General features: G+C 40.2%; 1 long non-coding RNA gene across 3 annotated transcripts in view; it reads left to right on the top strand.

Annotated features, from left to right (window-relative positions):
- LOC117363991 overlaps positions 1-12932 on the top strand; it is a 39532-nt gene that overhangs the window by 13910 nt on the left and 12690 nt on the right. For all 3 annotated transcript variants that reach the window (XR_004540165.1, XR_004540167.1, XR_004540166.1), the window contains exon 2: positions 12555-12644. This is a non-coding gene — a long non-coding RNA (uncharacterized LOC117363991). The remainder of the gene's footprint in view (positions 1-12554; positions 12645-12932) is intronic.

Here is a 12932-nt window from a genome sequence, read left to right as displayed (position 1 = left end):
ATTTAAACAGTCTGCAGGCTGCAATTTTTAAAAACTTACAATTTGTCTAGGTGTCATTTGATACCCAGACAAACCTTTTCAACATCAATCCATGTGTCTGAAATTATGATGACAATTTTAAACCATCAAAACTACCTTTCTGTGATACAGGATTTCATTTTTAAAAACATTTACTTTAAAGTTGTTCTACTTTACCAAACATCAGCTGATTATACTACCATAGGAGCCAGCTCTGTGAATGTGGTGGGTGCTCAGCACCACCAATGTTGAGCAAATTCCTTCATTGTGTCCAGAGAGGGGTAATTTGGATTACATTTGGCACCCTCAATCATTTTGAAATGTTGGCGCCTTCAATACCTACAAAAGACTGTCATTGTTAGTCAATCTTTTTCCAAAGACTTCTTTCACACGGCACAATGACTGAAACATATTTTAATAATCAGCTGTGAAATATTGTTCTTGAAAATAGTTATGTGGGCTTATTTTCCTGAGGCAACATATAATCAAAGGTAATTAACAGTAACAGTGGTAAACAACCATAGAAACATTCAAGTGTGAAAAAAAGGATTTTCTCTTTAGAGGTGATTGCATGCTGGCAGAATTATTCAGAAGTCTGTGTTGAAATAGTCGATATAATTGGTTTGGAGGTTTGATCCTTAAAAACTTGAGTTCTCCCCAAAACACAAGAAGAGCATTTTTCAAAGCTTTTATTGCAAGGTATTTTTCTGCAGAAAAGGTCACCTACTGTAAGTAGAACCTTGCAGGTTAAAATACCCAAGCTGTTAGACAGTACAAGTACTTATTACCTGAAGTGACAAAGAGCAATTCTGGGGGGTGATGGAGCTGATCAACTACACATGGGAGAATTCAAGTGAAATTCCCATGGATAGTTTCAGCCGCAGAACTTGTCTGTACTGAAAAACTGATACAAAATCCAAGGATATTAAGGTACCCAAAGTATGGCTGGCCCTTTAATTTTTGAAAGGAAATCCAGCATAGGGTTTCCCTTAGACAAATTGATTGTTATTTATTTATTTAAAAAATTTAAGACCCACCACATCCAACAGTTCTGAGAGGGGTACAATAAAATACACAGTACATGTTACATGTTGGCTTGGATTGCCAGGAGAGGTTTGAACAATATACAGCTAAGACACCTGTTGCACATGAACAAAAAGGTTTTGTTACAGTTGCCTCACATGCAAGGTTGACCAAGTCCATGTAACACAGGGTCTGGCCCTAACTAGAGCTGGAACAAGAATCCCCATTTCAATAAGCAAAGCCAAGCCATCAGTAACTGTCATACCTGTACAGTCTCTCTTTCTCTCTAGTCAACTTCAGTCAGCTTCCATAGGCAGCATTCAGCTTCCTAGGACTTCTGCCTCAGCCCACATCTATGGAATACTGGGAGTTTTACTCTCTCTCTCTGGCTTTCTTTCAGGGACCTGTTCCCTTGGGACCTCCCCAAATGATTCCAGTCTGGGGCAGAAGTTTCGTATTTGGGCCAGAGCCTGGGCTCTTTGTACTTGCTCTCTCTTCATCATTCTCTTCTGGATACTTTTAAGCTGGTTCTCCAACTGCATTCTTATCTGAATCTCCTTCTGGTGTTGGGTAACCATATCATCTAACTCTTTTCAAGTCTCTCCCCTGGAGACATTCATGTGCTTGTTTTTGAGTCAACTGGCCATGCAGCATCTGTTCTGTACTTTCCAGCACTACCATCTTCTCTTATAGCTCCTGCCTCTTGACACTATCCATCTCTTCTCTCACAGCTCTGCTGTCAGCTTCTCCAGGGAGACTCCCTCAGGCTGTTGACCTCCTGATCCCTTGTGGATAAGGTTTCCTTGAGTGCTACATTCACTGCTTCCATATCCTGCAATTTTATTTTATTTATTTATTTATTTAATTTTCTATACCATTTTCCCAGGGGAGCTCAAAATGGTTTACATGAATTTATTCAGGTATTTAAGCATTTTTCCCTGTCTGTCCCGGGGGACTCACAATCATTACTTTCTTTCAGTTGCCCACAGTGCCCGTGCAACTGGTCCTTTGCCTCTACCAGCTGCTTCTGGAGAGTCATCTTGCCCTCTTAACTTAGGTACAGTTTCGCAGCTAATCCTATTTCCTCTTTCATCTCTTTGATTTAGCAGTCCATCTCCTCTAGCTGGCTGGTTAGGTCTTGGATTGCGTCCAGAAGCTCTATCCCTTGGGTTTCAAGAGGATATATCTCTGACTGAACCACCCATCTGACACTTCTGACACTATTCTCCCTCTTGGAGACTTCCTTTTTTCTTGTGCCTTCTTAGCTACCCCAGGTGAGTCTTTCAGTGTGCCCCCATTCAGGGCTGGTAATCCTCTACCTTATCTTGGAGTTCACTTCTCAAGCTGCCTGGATTCCCACCTGGAGCACTGATATGTATGCAGTAACTCCACCCTAGGATTTCCACTGCTCCACTGCTGCTTCTTTTACCTTTAAGCTACTTCTGACAGCCCCATCTCTGTTGCCTATACTAGCTTAATTAAGAAAGGCTTCCAGCTCCTCTTCCCTTCTATTGCACAGCCAATGTTTGTTTTAGGCTACAATCTCCTGATTTGCAATCAGTAACTTAATTAAATCTGTCAACACTCCACTCTAGCTTTCTTTCTCTTTAAATTTCAGATATAAAAAGCGAAAAACAACCCCTGCATGTCCAGCACTGACTAGCTGTTGTATTTTCCATCACTATCTCAGCTGGAGCTTTCCTCCTTATCCTGTTGAAAACCTACTCTCCTTCAGAGGTCTTAATCCTTCTTGAGTTCCCTGCATCCAGTTCTTTGCAACAGAAACTCAGAACTTGGCAGAGATATTATATGTAACGGACTGGCTTGGATTGCCAAGAGAGATCTGGACACATATACAGCCAGGACACCTGTTGCACATGAACAAAAAGATTTTATTTGTTACAGCTGCCTCACACGCAAGGTTAACCATGTAACACATGGTCTGGCCCTAGCCAGAGCTGGAACAAAAATCCCTACTTCAATAAACAATGGCTTAGCTCAACCAAGCCATCAGTAACTGTCTCACCTGGACAGTCTCTCTCTAGTCAACTTCAGTCAGCTTCCAAAGGCAGCATTCAGCTTTCTAGGACTTCTGCCTCACCCCACATCTAGGGAAAACTGAGAGTTCCTCTCTTTCAGGAACTTCTCCTGGGACCTCCCCAAATGATTCTAGTATGGGGCAGAAGTATTCCTCCCTGCCTGAGTCCCACCCCACTGACCCAGCAGGGCTGTATCCCTTCCCTAATGGATCACAGCATTTAATTTAAAAGCATTGATAAAGAAAGCTAAGAAAGAATATAAAGAGAAACTTGCAAAAGAGGCAAAAATTCATAAGAATTTTTTTAGGTACATCAAAAGCAGAAAACCTATGAGGGAATCTGTGAGTCCTTTGGATGATCAAGGAGCAAAAGGGGTGCTCAGGGAGGATAAGGCCATAGCGGAGAGACTAAATGAATTCTTTGCTTCAGTCTTTACGGAAGAAAATATAAGAGATCTACCTGAACCAGAAATGGTTTTCAACGATGATGATTCGGAGGAACTGAAAGAAATCTCGGTGAGTCTGGAAGATGTACTAAGCCAAATTGACAAATTAAAAAGTAATAAATCGCCTGGACCAGATGGTATACATCCCAGGATACTAAAAGGACTCAAACATGAAATTGCTGACCTGCTGTTAGTGACCTGTAATCTGTCGCTAAAATCGTCTGTAAAACCTGAAGATTGGAGGGTGGTCAATGTTACACCGACTTTTTTAAAGGGTTTCAGGGATGATCCGGGAAATTACAGACCAGTAAGCCTGACTTCAGTGCCAGGCAAAATGGTGGAAACAATTATAAAAAATAAAATTGTGGCACACGTAGACAAACATGATTTAATGAGACAGAGTCAGCTTAGGTTCAGCCAAGGGAGATCTTGCCTCACCAATTTGCTTGATTTCTTTAAAGGTGTGAATAAACATGTGGATAACGGTGATGTTGTGTATCTAGATTTTCAAAAAGCTTATTAATTTTATTTTGATATATTTTAAATAACCTTTCCCTCCCTTTCATGTACATTAATTCAAATTCATCTAGTACTTTAATATTTAATAAAATATTGTTTTTATTTACCTATTTTAATTGTCACATACAATCTTTTTATATTGTACACCATCTGGACACTTGTTTTCATAGACGGTATATCAAAAATAAAGAAACTTGGAAGTTCCTCATGAGAGGCTCCTGAGAAAATTAAAGAGTCATTGGATAGGTGGCAAAGTTCAGTAGTGGATTAGGAATTGGTTATCAGATAGAATTACTTCTCAGTGGAGGAGAGTAAACAGTGGAGTGCCACAAGGATCTGTATTGGAACCAATGTTATTTAATTTATTTATAAATGATCTGGAAATTGGAATGACAAGTGATTACATTTGCAGATGACACTAAAGGCTCCTTTTACTAAGCTGCGCTAGCGGTTTTAGTGCGCGCGCTAGACGCTAATGCCAGCATTGAGCTGGCGTTAGTTCTTGGCGTGTAGTGTGGGGTTAGCGCACGCAGCAATGCAGCACACACTGAAAATGCTAGTGCACCTTAGTAAAAGGAGCCCTAAACTGTTCAAAGTTATTAAAACTCCTGCGGATTGTGAAAATTTGCAGGCAGACCTTAGGAAATTGGAAGACTGAGTGTCCAAGTGGCAGATGAAATTTAATATGGACAAATGCAAAGTGATGCACATTGGGAAGAATAACCTGAATCACAGTTGCCTGATGCTAGGGTCCACCTTCGGGGTTATCGTCCAAGAAATGGATCTGGGTGTCATTGTAGACAATATGATGAAACTTTCGTCCCAATGTATGGCGGCAGCCAAAAAAGCAAACAAGATGCTAGGAATTATTAAAATAAGAATGGTTAACAAGACTAAGGGCTCCTTTTACGAAGCCGCGTTAGTGGTTTAACACGCGTAATAGCGCGCGCTAAACTGCCAGCTGCGCTAGCGCTACCGCCTCCTCAAGCAGCCAGTAGTTTTTCGGGTAGCGTGGGGGTTAGTGCATGATAAAAAGTCATGTGCGATAAAGCCGCTGATGTGGCTTCTTAAAAGGAGTCCTAAGAATATAATAATGCCTCTGTATCACTCCATGGTGTGACCTCATCTGGAGTATTATGTTCAATTCTGGTCTCCTTATCTCAAGAAAGATATAGTGGCGCTAGAAAAGGTTCAAAGAAGAGCGACCAAGATGATAAAGGGGATGAAACTCCTCTCGTATGAGGCAAGATTAAAAAGGTTAGGGCTCTTCAGCTTGGAAAAGAGAGGGCTGAGGAGATATATGATTGAAGTCTACAAAATCCTGAGTGGAGTTGAATGGGTACAAATGGATCAATTTTTCACTCCATCAAAAATTACAAAGACTAGGGGACACTTGATTAAGTTACAAGAAAATACTTTTAAAATCAATAGAAGGAAGTATTTTTTCACTCAGAGAATAGTTAAGCTCTGGAACGCCTTGCCAGAGGTTGTGTAGCTGGTTATAAGAAAGGTTTGGACAATTTCCTTGAGGAAAAGTCCATAGTCTGTTATTGAGAAAGACACGGAGGAAGCCACTGTTTGCCCTAGATCGGTAGTATAGAATGTTGCTACTCCTTGGGTTTTGGCCAGGTACTAGGGACCTGAATTGGCTACCCTGAGAACGGGCTACTGGGCTTGATGGACCATTGGTCTGACCCAGTAAGGCTATTCTTATGTTCTTTTGACATGTAGTTTTCCCCAATTTGCCTAACACCCCCTGCAGCTTCAGTGAGGAGAAAACCCCTGAATATCTCACAATTCATAAAATTAATAATAATAGACTATCATTAACATAGAATAAAACAGTTAATATCACAGAGATGTTCAAATATAAATAATATCGATAAACACATTGAAACAAAGTAGTTTTCAAATATTTTTTAAATTGCAAGACTTCTATTCACAATTCATTAAGATCAACTGCAATTAAACATTCTATATTTTTTGTTTTTCATAAAGCTATTTGGACACCTTTATAAATTATCTAAAATTAAGAGTGACAATTCAAATAAATGTTGGTTGTGTTGCATGGATGTGGTACTTTAATTCACTCATTATATCACTGTGCTCATATATGTGAATATTGGTTGCAAGTATGGGATACTATTTGTACCCTGTTGAACATCAAGGAACCACTTACTTTAAAAATCATAGTGCTGGGTCACTTTGCCCTTCAGCAGCCATTACCTGATAATCACTTGAAATTCTTGAGAATCCTGCTCAACTTGGCCATTAAAAATATTTTACAATGTTGGAATAATAATAATAATATTTTATTTTGTATACCGCCATACCCAGGGAGTTCAAGGCGGTTCACAACAGATAGATGAATTACATACAGTGCGATTAGAAAAAAGAAGAACATAACAAAGCAATCGTAGGGTCAAACTCGTTTACATTAACAATTTAGGTGAGGGAAGGGCTAAATACGGGGTACATACAGTGTGTGCTGTAGTAGGATACAATTAAGTTTAAGAGAGGGGGGGAACAAAGCATATTAGATGGAAAAAGGGGGGGGAGCAACAAACTTAGAAGGGGGGGCGGGCGGAAAAGTAAGGAAGAGGAGAGGGGGGTTGAGATGGGGGAAGGGGGGCGTTAAGGGATAGGTCTGTTGCAAAGAAGGGTTTTAATCTGTTTTCTAAGGTGGAGAAGGGGAAACGTTACGGCGGAAGAGGGGAGCGTTAGGGATTTGGTCCGTTAAAAAGTAGAGTTTTGAGCTTTTTTCTGAAGGAGGGGTATGAAGAGCAGTCAAGTATGATTTGGGCGAGCCATGAATTTAGTTTGGCCGCTTGAAAAGAGAAGGTTCGTTCGAGGAATCTTTTTTAAGATGACACGATTTCAGTGAGGGAAAAGCGAACAGAGTTGTTCTGCGGGAGCTCTTATTATTATAGTTCAGGTTGAAGTGGGGGTAAAGATAGGCTGGTGACATACCAGATACGGTTTTGTAGCAGATGCAAGAGAACTTAAATAGAACTCTGGATTCGAATGGCAGCCAGTGCAACTTGTGGTAGAAAGGGGATATGTGTTCCCATTTCTTCAGGCCAAAGATAAGGCGGATGGCGGTATTTTGGACCAGTCTCAGCTTCCTGGTGATTTTCTTGAGGGCGCCTAGATAAATGATGTTACAGTAGTCCAGGACACTAAGAATGGAAGATTGGACCAGCAGACGAAAGGAGGTGTCATCAAAGTATTTTTTAATGGTGCGGAGTTTCCAGAGCACCGAGATGCTTTTCTTAAATACTAGGTCAGTGTGTTTCTCCAGTGTGAGATGCTTGTCTAAAGTGACTCCTAGTATTTTTAATGATTGCTCAATACAGTAGTCAAGTCCATTGATGTGTATCGTAGTTTCCTTAATTTTGTCGTTTGGGGATACTAAGAAGAGTTTAGTTTTTTCTGGGTTTAGCTTTAGTCTAAACGCTGACATCCAAAGTTCGATCTGATTTAGGGTGAAAGATAGCGAGTTAAGAAACTCTGAGGTAAAGTAAGAGAGCGGAATGATTATTGTGATGTCGTCTGCGTAGATGAAAAATTTGAGCTTTAAGCTTTGTAGGAGATTTCCTAGGGAGACAAAGTAGATGTTAAATAGGGTGGGGGACAGGGGGGAGCCTTGTGGGACTCCACAAGGGTTGTCCCAGCTGTAGGAGGTAGTATCGTCCTTGAACACCTTGTAGGTTCTTGTTGTCAGGAAACCATGGAACCAATTGAGAACATGACCTGAGATTCCAATAGAAGTCAGACAGTCTAGTAGAGTGGCGTGGTCAACCAAGTCAAATGCGCTACTTAGATCGAGTTGCAATATTAGAGCACAAGAGCCTTGGCTGAATAGTTGATGAAGGTAATCGAGCAGGGAAGCTAAAATTGTTTCGGTACTGTGACCTGACCAGAAGCCGGATTGGTTGTCGTGCAAGATATTGTGTTTTTCTAAGTATGTGGTGAGTTCGGTGTTTACTATCCCTTCTGCTATTTTGGTAACCAGGGGGATATTGGCGATAGGTCTAAAGTTGGAAGCCATGTTAGAAGGCTCTTTAGTATTTTTCTTAATTGGTGTAATCATAATGTGCCCTTGTTCTACTGGGAACTTCCCCGAGGATAGTAGAGAGTTGATTCAAGTCAGCATTTTGGCCTTAAAATTGACTGGGGCCGATTTCATGAAGGATGTTTCAATGGTGGAATACATAACTTGGTGGAACACAGTCTGCATAATTGCCCAATATGAGCGTGTTGTCACTGAAAGGTATAATACTTTAAAAGCTTTCATATGGGAGCCATTGGATTCTTATAGCTATGCACCTGTTTAGCCTATGATTAATGTATCTGTCTTATTGGGTATAGTGTACATCCATATTGTTCTCTCTGCTGTATGTTATGATATAATTAATCTTATGATATAATTAACAATGATATTGTTAATTTGCTGTTTTAACATAAAATCTGGGTATTACTGATGTTCAACTTCAAATGGCTGTATGTAATCCTATTGCTATGATGTATCTGCAGGGCTACAAGCTGCCATGGGCTTTCAAAATTATCCTTATATAAATAAGTTGTTGACCTACAGAATAAGGTGTGGGTCAATCTGGAAAGAGGGCATGGAAAATGTATTGCTATACAGGCCTTCTTCATAGACAGAAGAAGTGGACAAAGATCTAATCAAAAACATTCAAAATATGGTTGTAAGAGGGGGACATAAATATAATTTTCTTTTTTGAAATTTTTTTTATTGAAAATGCAGCCAATATATACAAGGTCAACAACGCAAAGTGTACAATGTCAAGAAACATTGACAATCCAAATTTCAGGGATGGGAAAACAGTGCAACAGCCATACAAAAGCAATAAAATTTTTAATATGCCAGATGTTGTTTGGGGTAAACCTATTGCAGGGTCTTCTAGAAGTAGGGAGATCCTGGATTCTCTTCAGGGATTATTGTTCCAGCAGTTGGTAATGTAACCCACGTGGGATGGGGCCATACTGGATTTATTGTTTATGAATGGGGAGAGTGAGTGATCAACTGGCATCCAGTGATTACCAGAGGGTATGATTTAATATTAAAACAGGGTTCATTCAAAAGCAAAGGTTCTAGACTTCAAAAAGACTAACTTTGCTCAGATGGGGGATTATGTCAAGGAGTTGTCCAGACAGGAACATCTGGAAGAAGTAGGAAATTGGAGAGCAAAAGTGGGCAGCAAACCATTTTGTAAGGAAACGAAAATAAGAGGAAAGACAGCTGCTTTGGTTCTCAAAAGTAGTAACTAAAGGTAAGAAAAAAGACATTAGCCTTCATTAACTACAAAAAAAGAGGAAGACAGGCAAGAGAAGCTGGAAGAGTAGTCAGAAATGCAAAGATGGCAACAGGAAGAAAAATAGTTGCCATGGTAAAACAGGGGGACAAGATGTTTTTTAGATATGCTAGTAAGAGGAGAAATTGAAAAAGTGGCATTGTGAGACTCAAAGGTGAAGAGGAGGAATATGTAGAAGCTTATAAAGATAAGGCTACATTGCTTAAATATTTCTGTTGTGTTCACTGCTGAAGGCCTGAGAGCAGGACCACAGAAGACAAACACAAATAAAAATGGAGGTGTGGTAAACCCTGAACGATTTTCAGAGGACTGTTTTTGTGAGAAGTTACCTAAACTCAAGGTGGGCAAAGCAATGAAGCTGGGTGGCGTACATCTAAGGTATTGCAGGAACTTAGGGAAATTCTGAAGGCTCTGCCAGCAGACCTTTTCAATGATTCTCTAGAGTCAAAGTGGTACTGGAGGACTGGAAAGGGCGGATGTGGTCCGTCTCTACAAAAGCTAAAGAGTTAGAGAACTACAGGACAGTAAGTCTGACTTCTGTGGTAAGTAAATTAATGGAAATGCTTTTAAAAAAGAAAATAGTGACGTTTCTGGAATCTAATGGATTACAGAACCCAAGGCAACATGGTTTTCACTAGAGGCAGGTCTTATCAGACAAATCTGATCAATTTCTTTGACTGGGTAACCAAAGAGTTGGATAGAGGGAGAGTCCTAGATGTGGTTTATTTAGATTTTAACAAAGCTTTTGACACTGTTCCACACAGGCATCTAATTAATAAACTGAGTGCCCTTAGTATGGGTCCCAAAGTGACAAACCGGGTTAGGAACTGGTTGAGTGGAAGGTGACAGAGGTTAGTGGAAAATGGAGCTCATTGAGGAAAGAGATGTTACTAATGATGTGCCACAAGGTTCAGTTCTTGGACCTATTCTTTTTACCATTTTTGTACGTAATATTGCTGAAGGACTTTCTGGTAAGGTCGTGGATGATACCAATATCTGCAATGGATACCCCTGATGGTGTGGACAACTTGAGGAAGAACCTCACAAAGCTTGAAGAATTGTCTGGAATTTGGCAGTTAAGATTAATGCTAAGAAATGCAGGATCATATATTGAAGTTGCATAAACCTGAGAAGACGGTACAGGAAAGATGCCAGACCTCCGGGGGAGGGAAGGGAAATGGAAGGGGAGGACAGAGATGGAAGATGGATGGTTAGCACAAAGAAAGAAGGAAACGACAAATGGGTAGGAGACCCTGGCAAGCAAGTTATCAGAAGAAAACCAGAGCCTGGGACCAACATAATTTGAATAATGACCAGACAAGAAAAGGTGGAAAAAATAATTTGTGTACTGTTTTGTGATTACAATATGCCAGATTTGAAATGTGTATCCTGCTAGAGTTGGTGTTAGACAGCAAGCGTGAACTAGGACTTAAAAGAGAGAGGGAAAGTCTTTTTTATTTATTTTGTTTACATCACAGAGCTGGCGTGGGGTTGAAGAGATTATAACCCTATACGTACTTCTACTAAGACTAAGGGGTCCTTTTATTAAGGTGCACATTTAGTGTGTGCTAATCTTTAGCGCATGCTAAATCAGCGTACCTTAATAAAAGGACCCCTAAGTATCTTAATAAAAAAATTTGGCCCACGACTTAGCCTATGTTTTAGATTTCGGCCCCTTATGTAATTGAGTTTGACACCCCTGGTCTACAGGAAGGCTACTAAAATGGTTAGTGGAGTTCATCATTAGGTGTATGGGGACAGACCATAGAAAATATTTCTTCACATAATTTGTAATTAAACTTTGGGATTCGTTGTCGGAGAATGTGGTGAAATCAGTTAGCTTACTAGGGTTTAAAAAAAGGTTTGGATAATTTCTTAAAAGAGAAGTCCATAGGCCATTATTGAGATGAGTTAGGGAAATCTACTGCTTATTTCTATGATAAGCAGCATAAAATCTGTTTTACTACTTGGGATCGATCTAGAGACTTGGGGCCTGGGTTGGCCACTGTTGAAAACAGGGTACTGCGCTTGATGGACCTTCAGTCTGTCCTAGTATGGCAATTCTTTTTCTTATGTTCTTTTTATAAAAGTTATTTCTTATATGTTATCGTGCCCTAATTTTAGAAAAACTATACTTTGGTCACACTTATGCTTAGAGAGCTCCAGCTATTTTCATAAATTTAATCTCTATTGCAAAAACTAAAAATGTGAATCATATACAGTACTGCAAATAGATTGGCCCTAAGGGCTGGATTCTGTAACTGGTGCCGATATCAGGAGCTGCCTTAAAAATGGCTGCCGATCACATGTCACGATCACGATTTGCTTATGCAAGGGGGAAAATTTGGGAGATCTTATAACTAGGTCCCAGTTCAGCAGAGTAGTGAGACAGGAACAAGACATACAGGGCATCCATAAAGGATGTGGGTCATGTTCTGTATGTTCTCACGCCTTGGTGAAATCTCAGGTTTGCCATCCTCGTTTACACTATCAGCATAATTTGACTGGGTTAACAAATTACAGCATGCAAGGAGTAGTATATTTGATGCTCATGCCCTTTATTTTACATTGGATATACAGTGCGCTCTGTGCGCACCCGTATGTATCATTGAACATTTAAGTAAAATTAGAAGGGGTGTAGAGGGTGCCCCCTTAGTTAATCATTGGGTGAGGCAAAGCCATTCCTTATAGGATTTGAAGTTTGTAGTTTTGGAGGAGATATGCCTGCCCCGGGGAGGTAATTTGGCAGTCAGACTGTGGAGGAGGGAGCAGGAATGGATTTTTAGATGGCAGACAGTCGAACCCACGGGGTTAAATAGAGAAGTAGAATGGTGAGCTTTCTTGGGATCATGATTTAACCAGGGTGATCCAGGTTGGTGGTTTTTTCTTTAAAATTTTCTTTAAAAATTACTTTCAATGTTTGTGATTGAAATTCTGTGAGGAGCATTGACCTATCAGGAGGGCAGGAGGTGGAGTTTAGATGGGTCGCATCCTGGTTGGGTGGATGTTGTATAAAAGGGGTGGAGTTTGTAGGGTCAGCGTCTTAGCAAGAGCGGTTGAAGTAAAAACAGGTACTGTGTGTCAGCATGTGCTAGAATTTTATATAAGAGTAGTAGAGATAAATTAGTTAGAACATTGGGTATACTGTTTGTATTGTTTTTATGTTTGCAGACATGGTTCGTGTTGATGTGAGTTCTCTGAGGCAGCATGGCGAAACGCGTCGGACTGTTTTGAAGTTGAGCATTTAAAAAGACAAAAAAGGTGAGAGAGTATTATACTTATAGATACTACAGGAACCAGTGCAATGATTGAGAATTGAGCCGTATCAGTAGTGGGCTAAAAAAATTTTGCTTACCCATCGGTCTCGTAAGCTAAAAACATTTCTCTGAGCACTGAGAAGTGTTAGAAAGTGTGTGTTATAATCACCTGTGTGCACATTAGTTCATAATCATAAATCTGCCAGTTTCAGAATCTCACCTATGGAAAGATAGGTGCCAGAAATGTAGGGTCAGGGTTTTTCGGGCCTACATTTCTGGCACCTTTTTTTGC

The sequence above is a fragment of the Geotrypetes seraphini genome, chromosome 7 (genome assembly GCF_902459505.1).
Source record: "Geotrypetes seraphini chromosome 7, aGeoSer1.1, whole genome shotgun sequence".
NCBI classification, from domain to species: Eukaryota; Metazoa; Chordata; class Amphibia; order Gymnophiona; family Dermophiidae; genus Geotrypetes; species Geotrypetes seraphini.
Note: the sequence above shows the minus strand (reverse complement) of the source record. Positions and strands in the feature narration are given on the sequence as shown.